Genomic DNA, 14,741 nt, shown 5'->3' with positions numbered 1-14,741 from the left:
AGGTGAACATGCAAAGTGGGTGGCAGAGAACCAGACTGTGAAGCTGCTGTGACAAACTCCTTATTAACAGCTGGGCGCCACCTCAGATATGGGGTGTTGCAGTGTGGTTATTCGCTGTTATCTCCAAGGGATATTATACAGGGTCTGGGTTTCTGGGGTTATTGCCATGAACAGGGCTTCAGAACAAAAGGGTTACCTGGATCTGCAGGATTTGAGAAATAATTTAGTAGGTGGAGTAAAGGAAAATATAGAAGAAGATTTGAATAAAAAGAATTGGAGCTAATACCTTCTACACTGAGTCTCTATTTGGACTGCACAGTGTGGGATTAGTAAATCTTATTCATTAAAAGCAGAGGTGTAGGTAGAAGCAACAATTAGTAGGTGGAATTCAGCCTCCTAAGCAAAGGCAATGGAGTAACCGGAGACACATCTGCTTGTGCTGCAGTTAAACTTGGTCTAGTCTCTTTTAAGGGCGTTTCTCACTGATGCGGCTCCTTGCTGATCTGTCTGATTATGCCGGCTCACGAGCCATCACAGTGTATTTACATTTCTAAAACACAAAACACTTTGCCTAAAATCTTCTTATAATTGGTGATGGGTAAAGATCATCTTCAGATCCTGAACGCTATTACTCATTATATACAACATGAAAGACAGGAATGTCTTTCTTCCTTTGGCAAAACATCATACCCTTGGGTAGGTTTGGTGGTTCATTCAACTGCAGTGCTGTTTTCTGAATCTGTTGTGTTTATCCATTCTGAATCCGTTCCACCATTGGAAGATGCAGGTTGAGGATTTAAGTCCAAGAAGAAGAGTTTAAGAGGCAAGAGGTCAGGTGTTTGGGTCATGAAAAGGAGGAAAGCAGGAGAGTGGGATGAGTAGGAGCATGAGGTGGAGGGAGAAAGAAAAGGCTGCAAGAAGAGGGAAAGGCAAATATACTCTGTGTTAGCTGGGAGGATGTGGGAGCTGTTGGAGCTTGGCAGAGGGAGAACCAGTCTCAGGTGAGGGCCAGGACCCAGCACTGAGCCTGAAACGCAGGGCTCAGGGAAGCAGCAGAGCCCATGATGTTAACCATCGTGTGCATTCACTGTCTTCTGCTCAGTTCATTGGGACTGGGCTTGGGTGTCAACTGGAAGGCAGCTGAAATCACGGAAACACTTAAGTGTTAGGAATTGATGTAACCAGGACGAAAGAATGGTTTAGAAGAGGCAGACAGTCTTGTTTTACAGCATAGATCATTCTGATTATATTACGTTTTCTGGTTTTGTTGGCAAAAATCTGCCAGCAGGAGACAACAAATGGCTTTTAACTTATTGTTTTCTCTAAGGAAAGCATTATTTTTTAAAGATCTCTCCATTAAATCTGCATATACTTGGAGCCTGAAAAAACCAATCTGACTAGAGGGGAAAGAAATATAACAACTGAAAATCTATTTGCTAAGTCCTGCAACGGAGAATACATATTTTAATGTGAAACAGTGATGACAGGGGAAGCTTTAGACAGCTTCAAAGCAAAAGCATCCAGGCAGTCAGTCCTGCAGGACTTCAAAACCTTTCATTGAGACAAAGCTTTTTGTACATCAGAGCTTGAAATTCAAATCAAGCAGAGAGGGAGCCAAGCCAACTTTAAGCATTCTGCATTTCACTCGATGTCCTTAAAGGCTGCAAGAGTTTCTTCATTGTTTGCTTGCATTACATGCCATTTGCGGTGCTGCTTTGCAGGTGCTTCTTTGCTCTTTTTCTTTCAGTTTCGTTGAGTGGTTACATAGATTTGTAGCGTATCACATGTGTTTTTTAAAGCTTTTGTTCTGTTGGATTATCCTTCCCTCCCTCCAGCCTCAAAGTCAGATTTACAGGAATCTTTTAGAGATATGACACTGCATTATTTTAAAAGCTTTGCTCTTCTTATCTTCATGGTCTTAGAGGTCACAAAGGACAACATATGAGGATAAACATCAGGTTCCCCAGCACGGAATAAAGTCAGACTGGATTACACAAAACACTTTAACAGATAAATCCAGATACTGTTCTCAGTGTCTCCCCTCTCTCTTATCACTGATGAGATTTCTTGAATTTATTTTAAAATTACAGGAGGGGGGAGTGCCAGAAAGAGCAAAAAGTTCCCCAAACGTCTATCAAAGAACCTGAAATAATATTTTAATTCTATGCAAATAATGCTGGTTCAAGAGTGGCTCAGTAGAGATATTTTTATGTCAAAACCAGCAAAGGAATATCACTGGCTAATTAATGATAGCGTTTATATTTCATTAATGAATGTCCAAAAAATCGTCTAACGTAGGATGCTTTCAAATTAAGGGCAGAGACCAAACTACATTTGCTTTTGTTGAAGGAACAACTGGATATTGCAGAATTATTTCAGTGATGAGGCTTTGCTGGATTTGATTCAAAGAAATGCCGAAAGCTTGGTTCTACGTTGCCCGTGTTTTATACAATAATTTCAGTCATGCCATCTTTCTCCATGCACTTTTGCCATTAAGGAACCTGTATGTTTTTATCACTCACACTTCTGGCACAGCTCAGCTATGCCAGAGGTGGGGAATTGGGAGACTTTGGGTATGAAACTTGGCTTTGGCCAAACCCAGCAGAGGACTGAGGTGACTGGAGGGTGGGTACTCGCTCACAGGCATTGACTCCCAGGGTGCAGCATTGAAGCCGGCACCAGCTGCCCCTCTGATCTAGGTAGGATGAGATCCAGGTGATTGAATGAGCAGCAACTCCCCCTCCTCCTGGTCCGGTTGAGTAAACAATAAAATTGGACAAACGGGGCCTGGTTTTGCCAGTGCTGCAGCAGCTGCACGTTCCATTGCAGCATGGCTGGTGCTGGAGCCTACGGAGGTCCCGAGGGGGTTTATGCCCAGGGAGGGTGGTGTCCCCATGTCACTGTGGTGGTGGCTGCTGTGGACACGCGGAGAGGCACAGCTCCAGGGACCTTTCACAGTCAGGAAGAGTTTTGGTGCCTCTGGTCTCAGGTGATGCTTGGTACTCTGCAAGGGGTTGGGTGGCACTTGGGGGGCTCATGGGCTCTCATCCTGGGTGCCCAGCGGTCTCAGCACCACAGGGACCTGCTGTGGATGGGTGCCACTTACAGCCTGGCAGGAGGTGACCCGGGTGGCTTGAGAAAAGCTGTACCCAGCACGGGTGAGGAGTAGCTCTGCCAGCCAGGTGTGGAGGGTTAAGGCGAGCAGCAAAAAATAGCTCTGCTATCCTTTAAGCAGGACAAGCCAAAAGTACTGGGTTTGGCTGCGCATGGTGTGGCTGAGGGAGAGGAGGTTCGTTTGGGTATGCGGTTGCTTTCCACTTTTTCGGAAAGGGTAAAGGGAGTGCCCAAGACCCCACCATGTTTGCTGAGCGATAGGCATCTGCTGGGCTACCAGCAGTCACAAAATGCCTCCTGGCGTTCCCCTGCATTTCAATGTTCTGTCATTTCATAAAGAGTTTATTTTGTCCCTCTCGGTCCTAATCCTTATATCACTGGCATGATTTTAACCTGAAGACAGAGGTGAGGCTATCCCTCAACGAGAGGCAGCTGCTCCAGGAGCTAAGGTAAGGGAGTGAAATGGGATTTATGCCTCCTGCTCCTGGCTGTGCTGTGGTTTCACAGCATAATGCTGAAAGTCACTTAGGCTCTGGACAGTTTAGCCATCTGTATGGTGGAGGCCAGGTATGTCTGCAGGAGGCTGGCGTTTGCTGATACCCAGCTCTGGGCTTCCTTGCTGATGAAGGCAGAGTCTGTAGCATCACAGACTCAAAGAACAGGAGATGGCACGGCACTCCTCACAAATGTAACCATTTTAATGGCAGCATTTGCCGCAAAACGTGAGAGGGTGGTAATTCCTGCTGCGTGTCTCCAATTCTGATGCTATTTCCAGGCCAAGACAAGGGAACGGTCTTTGTGTTTTGCTCTGCTGCCCAGGTCTGAGGTCTTTATTACTTCCCTACTGCGTGGTGTCTTTCTGAGGGAGGGATGCTCAGCCCGCTGTGGAGGACTGGTCAGCACGCTCCTCTGGGGACGTGGCTGCCGGCTAGGAGGGACAGGTAATGGTCAGCTCTGGGCAGCTGGCAGTAATCCTTGCTGAAAGGCAAAAGGTACAGAGATGGGTGCAGGCAAACTCCTGTCACTTGCAGAAGTGATTCTCACCTCTGAACTTCTTGGCTCTGTTACTGCTCCTGAGACCGCAGGTAGCAGGAGTCTTTCTGTGTCTTCTGCTGTCCAGAGCCGGGCGAAGCACTTCGCTCAACCTTCAGTCAGCAGAAAGAGTGCTGTGGGCCAAAGAATGTTTTGGTGAAAAAGCTTCGCGTCATTTTGGGTATTTTTGTTTACTTGTTCCTGGAGCTTTTTTTAATAAAGGGCAATTCCAAATTTAGGATAAAATGACTACAGAAAACTTACCCAGCTGAAGATGCTGTTAGTTTTCAGTTGGAGTGTCTCCTCAGAAACTACTGCAATGTGTTATGGAAAAGCTAAAAACCCCAAGTAGCTTTTGTTTTAAACACCTGACCCACAATTAGCGTTTTGGCTTATTCTATCAGGTAACGCAGAGGCCCTAGGCTATATGACTGCTGATTGCCATGTGCAGCGTTTGAGGCTGCAGGTTATTAGAGAGCACTCCTGTGATTAGGGCTAGCTTTGTAGACACAGAAGCATCATGTGTACCAGGATGTGGCTCCTTGCCTGTAGAGGAGGTGAGAAATGCATCCAGGTGAATCCAGAGCATAATCTCTGTGCCTGTATAAAATCTTAAACGTTCTGTACAATGCTTTTGCTAGCTGTAACAGATGCAGGAATCCCTATGTGCATAGGCTAGGTTTTTAGCTATATATAACCAACAGGGGGCATTAGGTTTATGCTTATTAAATGTGTATTTCTACTCCTAGCAGAGAAAAATCTCAAAGTTGTTTGATTGAAAACAGCAGGATGGGAATCCTGTATCCTACAAAAGATAGAGGATTCTGTTTTTCCAGAAGATTTAATAACTGTATAAGTCTGTTCTGTTTTCTTTAGGTCTAGTTTGCGTCTATTTCAAGATGAAGATAAGTGAGATTGATGTAATTAAGAACCAGATGATTTTTGTATCATCTGTAGCTCAAAAAGCACTTGAAAAATATGAGCATTTCTGGTGCAAATTGGTTTGTATTGATGATTTCCAGTTTTCTAACCAGAAATTAAAGTAACGCTGCAATTATGTCTTTCTGATGGAAATTAGGTTCAACAGTACACAGTCAACTGCTGCTCTTCATTATGGAGCAAACCTTGCCCTGAGTTATTTGATTACTGAATGCAAAGGACTTTAGTGAGGAGCTACAGTGCAAGCAGAAATTGTTGTCTTCAAAAATGAAAGTAATATTTATTACAGAAATAATTATTATGGCTACAACCACTCATACTCCTGTACGTGGGACTATTCATATATACATTCTGAGCAAGATGTGGGGTTTTTATATTTATAGCACTGACGTGGAAGCAAATTTTACTCTTAACACATGAAGTTGGAAAACTGTAGCCTGCTCTGAGCTCCTGTCACATCCAAGCAGCTGGATAACTGGTTTAGGTGAAGTGATTTCTACAATCTACAGTTAATTTGAGCTGCATTTGGAAATATGGAAATAAGTTAAGGAAGTAGATGTTAAATGACTAGGTGGTACAGCTGAGGAGAACTGCTTTCATAAAGCAATGTCAAAACAAATAGTTGGCTAAAATGTACAGATGCTCTAGGTTTCAAGAAGTTGATTTAATTACCTGCCTTACGTTGAAATGGGTTTTACATAACCTAATAACTTTAATTTCTTCCAAAGTAAAGTAACAGTTATGATTTTGAAATAAAGTAAACAAATTAGCAGCCTCTAGCAGTTGTAGAGCTTTTGCCTGCAAGTGCATCTGGGATGCTGTGAGCAATTCTTGGTCCCCCACAGTCAGAGAAGAGAAATTCTAATTGGATCAGTGGCACACAGTATCTCCCTTCCCCCGAGCCCTCTTCATACCCCTGTCATAAAAAAATGGCAAGAGGACTCTTGTTCGTTTTTATCTAGCAAGAAGATGAAGGGGCTACAACTGCAAACAGCCAGTCCTGTAGCAGGCTGCTGCAGACATACGAGAGTTTATAAAGTAAAGCACAACATTTGCGCAAGAAAAATGGATATAACTTTGCAAACCTGACGGTGATAAGGGAAGGCATAGTTTTTGGCAGGTCTTTTTAGGCGGTGCCTGAAGCAAGGAGGGTTGGACGCTTCCCAGACATTTGTCCTAATGGTAAGTGCATTCAGTCAGTGTCTTCCCCTGGGTGCCTAACCCCAAACTGCTCTGTTGGAAGTGGGAAATGCCCAGCGGCGGCGTTTCTCAAATGCCTGGATTGCTCTGATGTACTGGACCCACTGGTCTTCAGAGCAGGGGCTGTACCGCTCTCCCACCGCTCTCCGCTGTGGCAGGACTTGGCTCCATTTGGCTTCCCTGCGTGTGAGTACGGGTCAGAGGGGGTTACGGAGCATTTCTTGGCCTCGTTGGCTGGAGGAAATCACAAGGAGGATCCAAGTGCTTGCGTGTCCAATTTGCTGCTGCCTAGTGTTTCTGACCTCCGCCGGTTGCCCAGTTTGTATGTTGGATCTTAACAGACAGCTCTGCATTATTAAACAGGTTGTGGGAGACATCCCAGAGCACGGGCTCACAGACAGTTCCTTTAAGTGCCATATCTGCATGAGAAGGACAGCCCAGACTCCCTTCAATGCGCTCTAAGAAGCAGCTTAATTTTAATTGCTTCTATCAGATTGTAGGTTTGCCTGTATGAGTAAATGAAACTCTTAAAGATGTCAAAGTTTAAGTTACTAAAAGGTAATTGCTACAATAGCTTCCCCTTGGAACCTGCTCCAATTTCCACATATATCTGACTATCTTCTTAATGTTAACAGTGATGTTTTCCAACTAAAGTCCGAATGCTTAGAAGTGAACTTCCCATTCAAGTCTTCAACACAGGAGCAGCTTGTAATTTGAAAAAGGAAGGTCATTAGCAGGGCAGAGGGTTGGATCAGATTCATCAATAGAAAGAACACTCAGATATTCATCTCTTTGCTCATCTCTCCTCCCGCTCCCCGACATCTGTTTTTTGGATGTATGTACTGAACAACTTACCAGCCATGGAATAAGTTTTCTTTTTGCCCTTCCAGGATACCTTTCCTGTACTTTGCATTGCTCATCTCCTGCAGCCTGGTACTTGCATCAGTGAGTGGATGGTGCTAGAGTACAGCTGGTCTGTAAAATTTCAAAGCCTGAAAGCTTGCTGTGGGTGTACGCTAGTGCATTTTAAAGTTCTTGGTCAGGATTTCCAAAGCATGGATCATGGGGAGCTAATATATGGGTCTGATGTGAGCCCAGGGCCAAGTATCAAAATTAAATCCCACTTTGATGTTTGCAGACCTCTTTCAAAAATGGCCTTGGGTTACTCTGGCCCAAGCCCAGGAGCAGTTCCCTGTGCTTACATGTATGTGTTGGTCTCGATGTCTCATTCTGTGCCAGACTCAGAAGCAGTTGTGCTATCTGTGGTGCAGGTCTTTTGTCACTCTTGTGCACTTTTCTAGAGCAGCAAGAAGGTCTTGAGGAAAGGTTAGAGCATGATAGCAGCTGCAGCTGCAGTTTCAGCCCCTGAGTGGTGACAGCTTTGGTCTCCTGAGTGCTGGGATGCGTGTCCTGGTCCAGGAGGGACCCTGCAGTTGCTCCAGCTCCAGTGACTTGACTCTGAGGGACACCACATCTGAAGAATTCTTCCACAGTCCAAAGGCGCTGCAGGCAGGACAAGGTCTGTAGGCTTCAGACTGGCCACCCACTACAAAAAGAAAAATGTGTTTTATCTTACATTGCTTACCTGGCATGTTTGTAGTCTTAAGGGAAGCAACCAGATTATCTAGAAAGATATTTTTGACAGTTGTTTGGTCAATGCCCTGGCAGATCCTTCCTTCTTGTAAAGCGGAGTTTAGTGTCCTTCAGTACTTAATTCAGTCTGAACTGCATTTTAAACAGCATCTCATCTGTTGGACCTGCTTGTGTTAGTGAAGAGTTGTGCTATTCTGTGTATCCAATAGAACAGCAAATTAGGGAAACCTTTTCCATCCTAATCAATTAGTCATGTAAGATGTAACCACTTTCCAAATAAGTGCTGGAGTAGCAGCCATGTTACTTGTTATGAAAGGTTTGTGTGTCAGCAGATTCTGCATCTATGTTATGTTTTCTGCAAAGCCAGCAGCAAATCCTAATAAAACTTAATGCAAGAAAACATTGCCAGTGTGGTGATAGGTTGAGATTAACTGCACTAAAAAGAGGCAATTCTATGCTAAGTTTTTTAACTTTCCTGAAGGGTCACTATTATAAACATACCAATTTAAGGACTTTTTTCTGCTTCTGTGAAAATCAATATGAAAGCTTGCACAGAATTAAACTAAAGAAGAAAAACCGGACAGCCAGCTACCACTCATCCTAAGCCTGGACAGCTAAGCTGTGCATAGGCCACGTTAGCACTGAGCTCAGTGGAAAACTTCGCTAGTGCAAAAATATTTAGCTGAATTAGATGTTTACTGTGGCATCTATGTGGTTATCCTGCAGATCTTTTGCCTTAGTAGTTATGAAAAGGGACTCATAATGAGTTTTTTTTTCCTATTGCAGTTAGACATACCTTGAAGGATAACGTGTATGGAAGGGGCAACCATCAGCTGCCTTCCAGAGTGGCATGAATGATCAGTTCCTCTGTCGTGTGATGCATCCATAGGTAACTGGTTTTGCTGTACTATACATTGAAATTAAGGTTTCCATGTCAAACCCATCTCTGTGAAGAGAAAGGGTATGCGAGCAAGGGTTGGTGCAGGCATGCATCTGGTGTCATCCTCCTCTACCTGAAAAGGAGTTTGGGGCAGGTGCATGAAACATCAGGCTGGCAATAAGAGGATCTAAGTCTGATTGTGGGCTCTACCCTCATTTTTTTGTTAGCCCAAATGTTCTGTCTTAGTTTGCTATCTATAGAGCAATATTTTTTTGCCTGTCTTTAACTCAAACTGAACCATGCAGGTATACGTACATATAGGTATAGTGTCTTCATTGCCGAAACTTTCTGGCTTTCCAGTAATACGAGTTTTAACAAGTTATGTTTAAACTCAACATTTAGCCCCCTGCTGAGTTCTAATGACAATTTCTAAAAAAAAAAAAATCACAGCTGAGCTAAGCCCTGGTGTAAGTAATTTCCTTCTCAAAGACATTTTTTATAAACAAGTGTATATAAATAGGTTTAAAATTGAAAAAACCCTTGTTCTTAACTGCATCACTGTTGTTATAACATTTTACCCAAAACATATAAAATGCTTAACTTAGACTACCTACATTAGAAGCAAATGTTGTGTTTAAAGCATTTTTCTGTGGGTTTTTTTTTGTTTTGTTTTGTTTTTTTTTAAGTTCATAATTTTCAGGACAATTTAATGTCATCCACTTATGTCAATGCTTCAGCTGCCAAAAAGTCTTGAGATTTTTCTAGTGTACTTGATGCACAATCCTCAGGCTCTCAGAGGCATTCCTATAACAGTTCTGTAGAAGGCTTTTTCTGTAGCTCCCGCTCATTACAGAAGAGGCTCCAGGACCCAACACAGTTCTCACCCAGAGAAAGGTCCAGAGGAGGTGTCAGATGTGGGAATAACTTGTAACACCTCTGGGAAGGAAAATGAAGTGATGGTCCGTCTCAGACTGTCCTACCTGCCACAGCTTTTGCCATGAGCACCACTGATGGCTAGTTGGTCTGTCCTCCCTCCTGCCAGTGCAGCCTTCCTGGCTGCTTTCCACACGTTCATGGTACCAAATGTGGAAGGAAAAAAGATTCAACCAAAAAAAAAAAGATCAGACCTAGAGCCCCAGCTCTTGGAGTCATGGGATTAGAGACTCTCAGCTTTTACTTCTTTAACAAAGAAAAGTTTCTTTCCTTGAGAGTCCCCCCAAAAGCCTGGAAACATGGTCAGATCATACCCTATGAAGCAATTCATGTCTTTGAGTCTGCAGGAAGCCTGAAGAACAGCCCTGATGCAGAAAATGGCTCCATCCTCCAGCGGGGTGCTTGCTTTCCCCCTGTCCCTCATGCGTGACCAAGGCTGGAGAAGAAGAGTGGGGGTTATTTGCAGCTCTTCATTTCATACTACCCCAGCTCCCCACTGGTGGGATTGGGACCTGTGGGGGTGCAGGGGGGAATATTATGCTGTTTGGGGCCTCTGTTAGACTTAATCCAAACTATTATCCACTGCTGCCTGAAAAAATAGCCCTTTCTGCTGTTAGGATACCACTTATTTCTGAGTTCCCTGCCCTTATGGTGTCAAGGACTTATTGCTGGCTCAAGTAGTCAAAAGACGCCCACAGGCACTGCATCCTGGAGTCAAAAGCAGTTTTTTGTGTATTGTAAACTGGGCCTAGGAAGGACCTGTGAGCCCGTGCAGCCTTTGCCTCTGTTATGGATTTCCTCAGAGCATGCCTGCAAGGATTTTTTTGGCCTATAAGGACTTCAGGACTAGTCAAAAAGGCCAAGAGAAACAGAAGATGCTTCCGTGAGGTGCTTTTGGCTGGGCACCACTTTAAATGCAAAACACTTCTAAGATATAACCATGGATTGTTTCCTGTTCTGAATCTTTTCTGTGATGATTCAGCTATTGGCAAAATAACCCAAAGAGTATGATTTTGAAGCACGGGAATACTCTGTAATCCCATCTTCACATGATTGTTATTTCAGGCATTACCTGTTTGTGGGTAGAAATATTTTCCCCTTAAAAAAAAAAAAAGCAAGACGAGAAGAACTTCAGTCTGTTTTTCTTGGCTTTCTGTAATTAATCCGGTGATTTATCTCTGTAAAGTCTGACAATAAATTATTGGTTCCTATCAGCTTATTTCTCAGGAAGAAACCCTGGAAGAGGATGTTGCCACAGGCTCATTAGAGCCGCGTGTGATTAACCTCAGTGCTGACATTTGCTGTCCTTATGCTGGAATAACGTTTCCTCCCCTTATTCCACATACCTTTTTGACCTACTGAACACCAACCATTTACACCACTGACTTCTGTGACTGTGCCCCATCCATCCTTGTCCCAAACCTTGCTTCTCAGGCATCTGTAAGCTGCAGTCCTGTGGTACTGGTCTTACTGGGTTTTTCGGTTACCTCAGAGGACTCTTTCCTCTTCTCCTTTCCAAGTAGGAGTTTGAGGTTCCCACCTTTTCTCTCTTGAAAGTCTCAAAGACATGAAAACTTTCACTTCTATTGCTGTATGTTTCTTACCCATAAATGTGCCGCAGCATCTGTAATGATTTCCTTGCAGGGTTAGATATATGAACGCTGTACCCTTGAAAAGAAGGAATTTCCTTTCTTTCCAGGGAGAAAGTCCACTGGAGTCTTGGTTTGGACCTTGCAGCACCTGCCTGGTGATAATGGACTTTGAAAGTTCTGATGCTGTTAAATTTGAGGTGTTATTTTAGGTCATTTCAGAAGCTTTAATGGCTCCCTGTGACTGCACATCTGGACTGATGATAACTGAAGCACAGACTTTGCAGGTGAAGGAATATGAAAAACAAAGTTAATAAAATGATAATATTTTAAAGGCTTTTTTCCCAAGTGTCAGATTCAGGCTAAAGAAAAGCCTGTGGAAAAGTAAAGTTGGGTTTTCTAAGCACTGCAAAGCGAGGCAATGCCTATATGATGATTGGGTTGCTTCTGCCCTTATGTCTAGTCATTGCAACAGTCTTCAGTTACATTCCCCACAATATTTCATATACGTGTGTGTATATACATCTCCTCCACTGGCTTCCAACTTCTGTGCGGCTTTGGCCTGTAATACCTTCGGCGTGCTCATTAGAGAAAATGAAATGTATGAAGCACTAAGGTAAGGTCTATAGAAAGTCTTAGGTTAAAAGCAAACAAGACCTGGAATTGTTAAATCTGTTACAGGGCTCTTCCGTGAAGCTGTGCAAGTCACTCGAACCTGGTGTCTCTCAGTGCCCATTCTTCCTATTTTTTTCATAAGCTCATGGGAAATGCACAGTTTGTGATCTGGAGAAATGCTTTGCTCTCACAACCATAATTGAAGTCACCGGACACTGAACATGTAATCTTCTGCTAAAGTGGGACTCCTCTGCTATAGGATCCTAGCTATCTCAAGCTGGGCACTATGAATTACCAGACAATTTTGACCTTAATCTCACTGGGCCCCAGTTTCCTGTCTGATCCCTGTAGGACAAGGTAAAATGCAGAAGACGTTCATTGATGCCTACAAAGCACCAGCAGATTAGTGATGAGCACCACAAAGAAATTAATCATGCCATACTTGAGCAGAGGTTGGCTGGTGTCCCAGGAATAGGGCACAGGGCCATGTTGAATGAGAAGTATAAAGGGGAAAGACTTAGCCATTACCCGTTCACCGAGCACCACGCTGAGTGTGTCCTAGGCGCACGATACAGAGGAAGCCTTAATTCTTCCTAATTCCTGTGCGCTCGACTCAGCTATCCGACCGTCTCAGTGCTGTAGCCTCACGTGAGTTCTGCATCCCTTTGCTTTGGACTGCCAAAGGGATCCATAACTTCCAGTCTAGTGGTCCAGACTTACTTGTGCAACACAACAGAGAATGGATTCTCATCGGTGCCAAATCAGATACCAGCAAGTACTTTGGCTCTGAGGTTTCACTGATATTTTCCATCAATTTTTATACCAATAGCAACAACTTTTGTCAAGTTTTTCAAACCGCTTTTTCAAATTTCTAATGGGAGAGGAAGCAAATGACAAAAAAATAGGAAAGAAACTGTAATTTATTCCCCCCCCCCTTTTTTCCCCCCCCTAAGTATTCTTTCTTGATATTATCAGCTGTTGGTATGAGCAGAGGTATTTCCTCCTTTCTGAAGGCTACTGTCCAAACCAAATGAAGAAATGCTGTCACATGTATAAGCAGATCTGATGGCATCCCCTCAGTAACTTTTGAACTCAGATTTCACTTGCTTGGTGAAAGGGACAGCGGGCTCACAGATGCTTGCTTCCTGCAGATTTCTGATGAGTCCCACACACACTTCTTGGGTGGTGTTTTGGAGCCGGTAAAAGAGAATTGACCTTACAGTCCTCCCTGCTGAGGAAAAGAAAGTTGCAGTAAAAGCTCACCTGATGTCCCACTCCAGTTTGTGACAACAGGTGTACTTTAACCATGGAGAAAGATTTACTAAGGACCTCATGCCTTATGGATATTAGAAAAGTCTCTTTTGTCACATTCTTCTGTGCAGATCCTCTGGGCTTTAAGGAACAAACTCTACCTGCTTTTCCTGCAGTTAGAATGCTTCAAACATCTCCCTCTGGCATCTGTTTCCCACTTGAGCCCTTGTTTCAGCAGTATACCGGGAAGTCATGAAACACAAATCCACTGGAAATCAAACATTGTTGGTTTTGGAGTTCATAGCCCGATTTGTAAAAATTGTGCTGTTTATAACCAAAGCTTGTGGTCGTTTTGATTATGATTTTTAGAATGGGAAGTCTTCTGTGTGCACCTGTGTTAGAAAACAGCTTTGAGCCTTGCCAAGGGTATCCCATCACTCAGTTCTGCTCACAGTATTTTTAGACCTATGTGGGTGGGTCTCATTGAGTGTCCAAGGTGGTCCCAGGGAACCTGACTCACCTTATTACATCCAAACACTGAAAGCAAAGGCAATGTTGTGAATCGGTTCAGCAGCTCGCATGTTTTAATGACTCGGGCCATTGGGGTGGATCAGTGCCTGACCTGTTTATGCTGGCCTGTGCCTCCCTCCTCTTCTAGGAGCCCCCTGAGTCCCCGGTGACAATTTTTCAATTCATAAATTTATGGAAGATACATTTAAAGCTCTATGCTGTGGATAAGAACCAGTTCAGAAATGTTTAATAGTCCCTGAAGTAAAATAACCCTCTCCTGTAGGTTTAGATTCAAAGGGACAGCTCCTCACTGGATGCGGCTGAATTTTATAGCGTGCACTGTCTCCACTTGCTGTGGGAGTTGATGTTTGCCCGCTGCTCAGTGGATATGGGGTGTCATGCCTTTTGTAGAAATACCAGTAAAAAGGTAAATCACCCTGAGCAGGTGTTTCAAATTTCAGAAGAAATGGTGAAGCAGAAGAGGAAGGAATTGTGATTACTCTTTTACCCTGGCACAGCGATGTGCTCATTCCCTTTTAGCCTTTTTTCCTTTTAGGAAAGAAAGCCAGCTTCTTTGCTTAAAGAAATAAAGTTTGAAAGCTGGGAATAAAGAAGAACTAGGAATCCTCTGATCTTCCATCAGGAATCTCGTTATGTTTAGCTTAGACTTTTTTTTTAATGTTTTAACAACTAACTATTTCCCTAAAATTCAAACTGTGTTGACTTACCTATTCTGGGATAAAAGAATAAATACATTTTGAATGACAGTGAATTTTCTGCCACATTTAAGAACGGCTGGTTGAGACTGGAGTATTTTTCATTTGGAAAGAAACTGCTTAGCTGCCTTTTTCCTACTTACACTGACCTCAAACCTTTCTGACAGCTTCCTCCGTGGTGGCTTGATGCTGTTTCCAAGCACAATTTGAAGATCCCCCAAAGAAGGCAAGAGTCTCTTTGCAGTTCCCAGTTTGCTTTCTTTATCAGACTCTTCTTTTCAAGGTTATCTTTAGCCTCATCCAGCATTTCAGGAAAAAAAGAGGTGTCCTCTGGAGTTTTTTGCTACCTTGATGTAGAGGCAAGCATCC

This window comes from Aquila chrysaetos, chromosome 2 (assembly GCF_900496995.4).
Source record: "Aquila chrysaetos chrysaetos chromosome 2, bAquChr1.4, whole genome shotgun sequence".
Classification (NCBI taxonomy): domain Eukaryota; kingdom Metazoa; phylum Chordata; class Aves; order Accipitriformes; family Accipitridae; genus Aquila; species Aquila chrysaetos.
Note: the sequence above shows the minus strand (reverse complement) of the source record.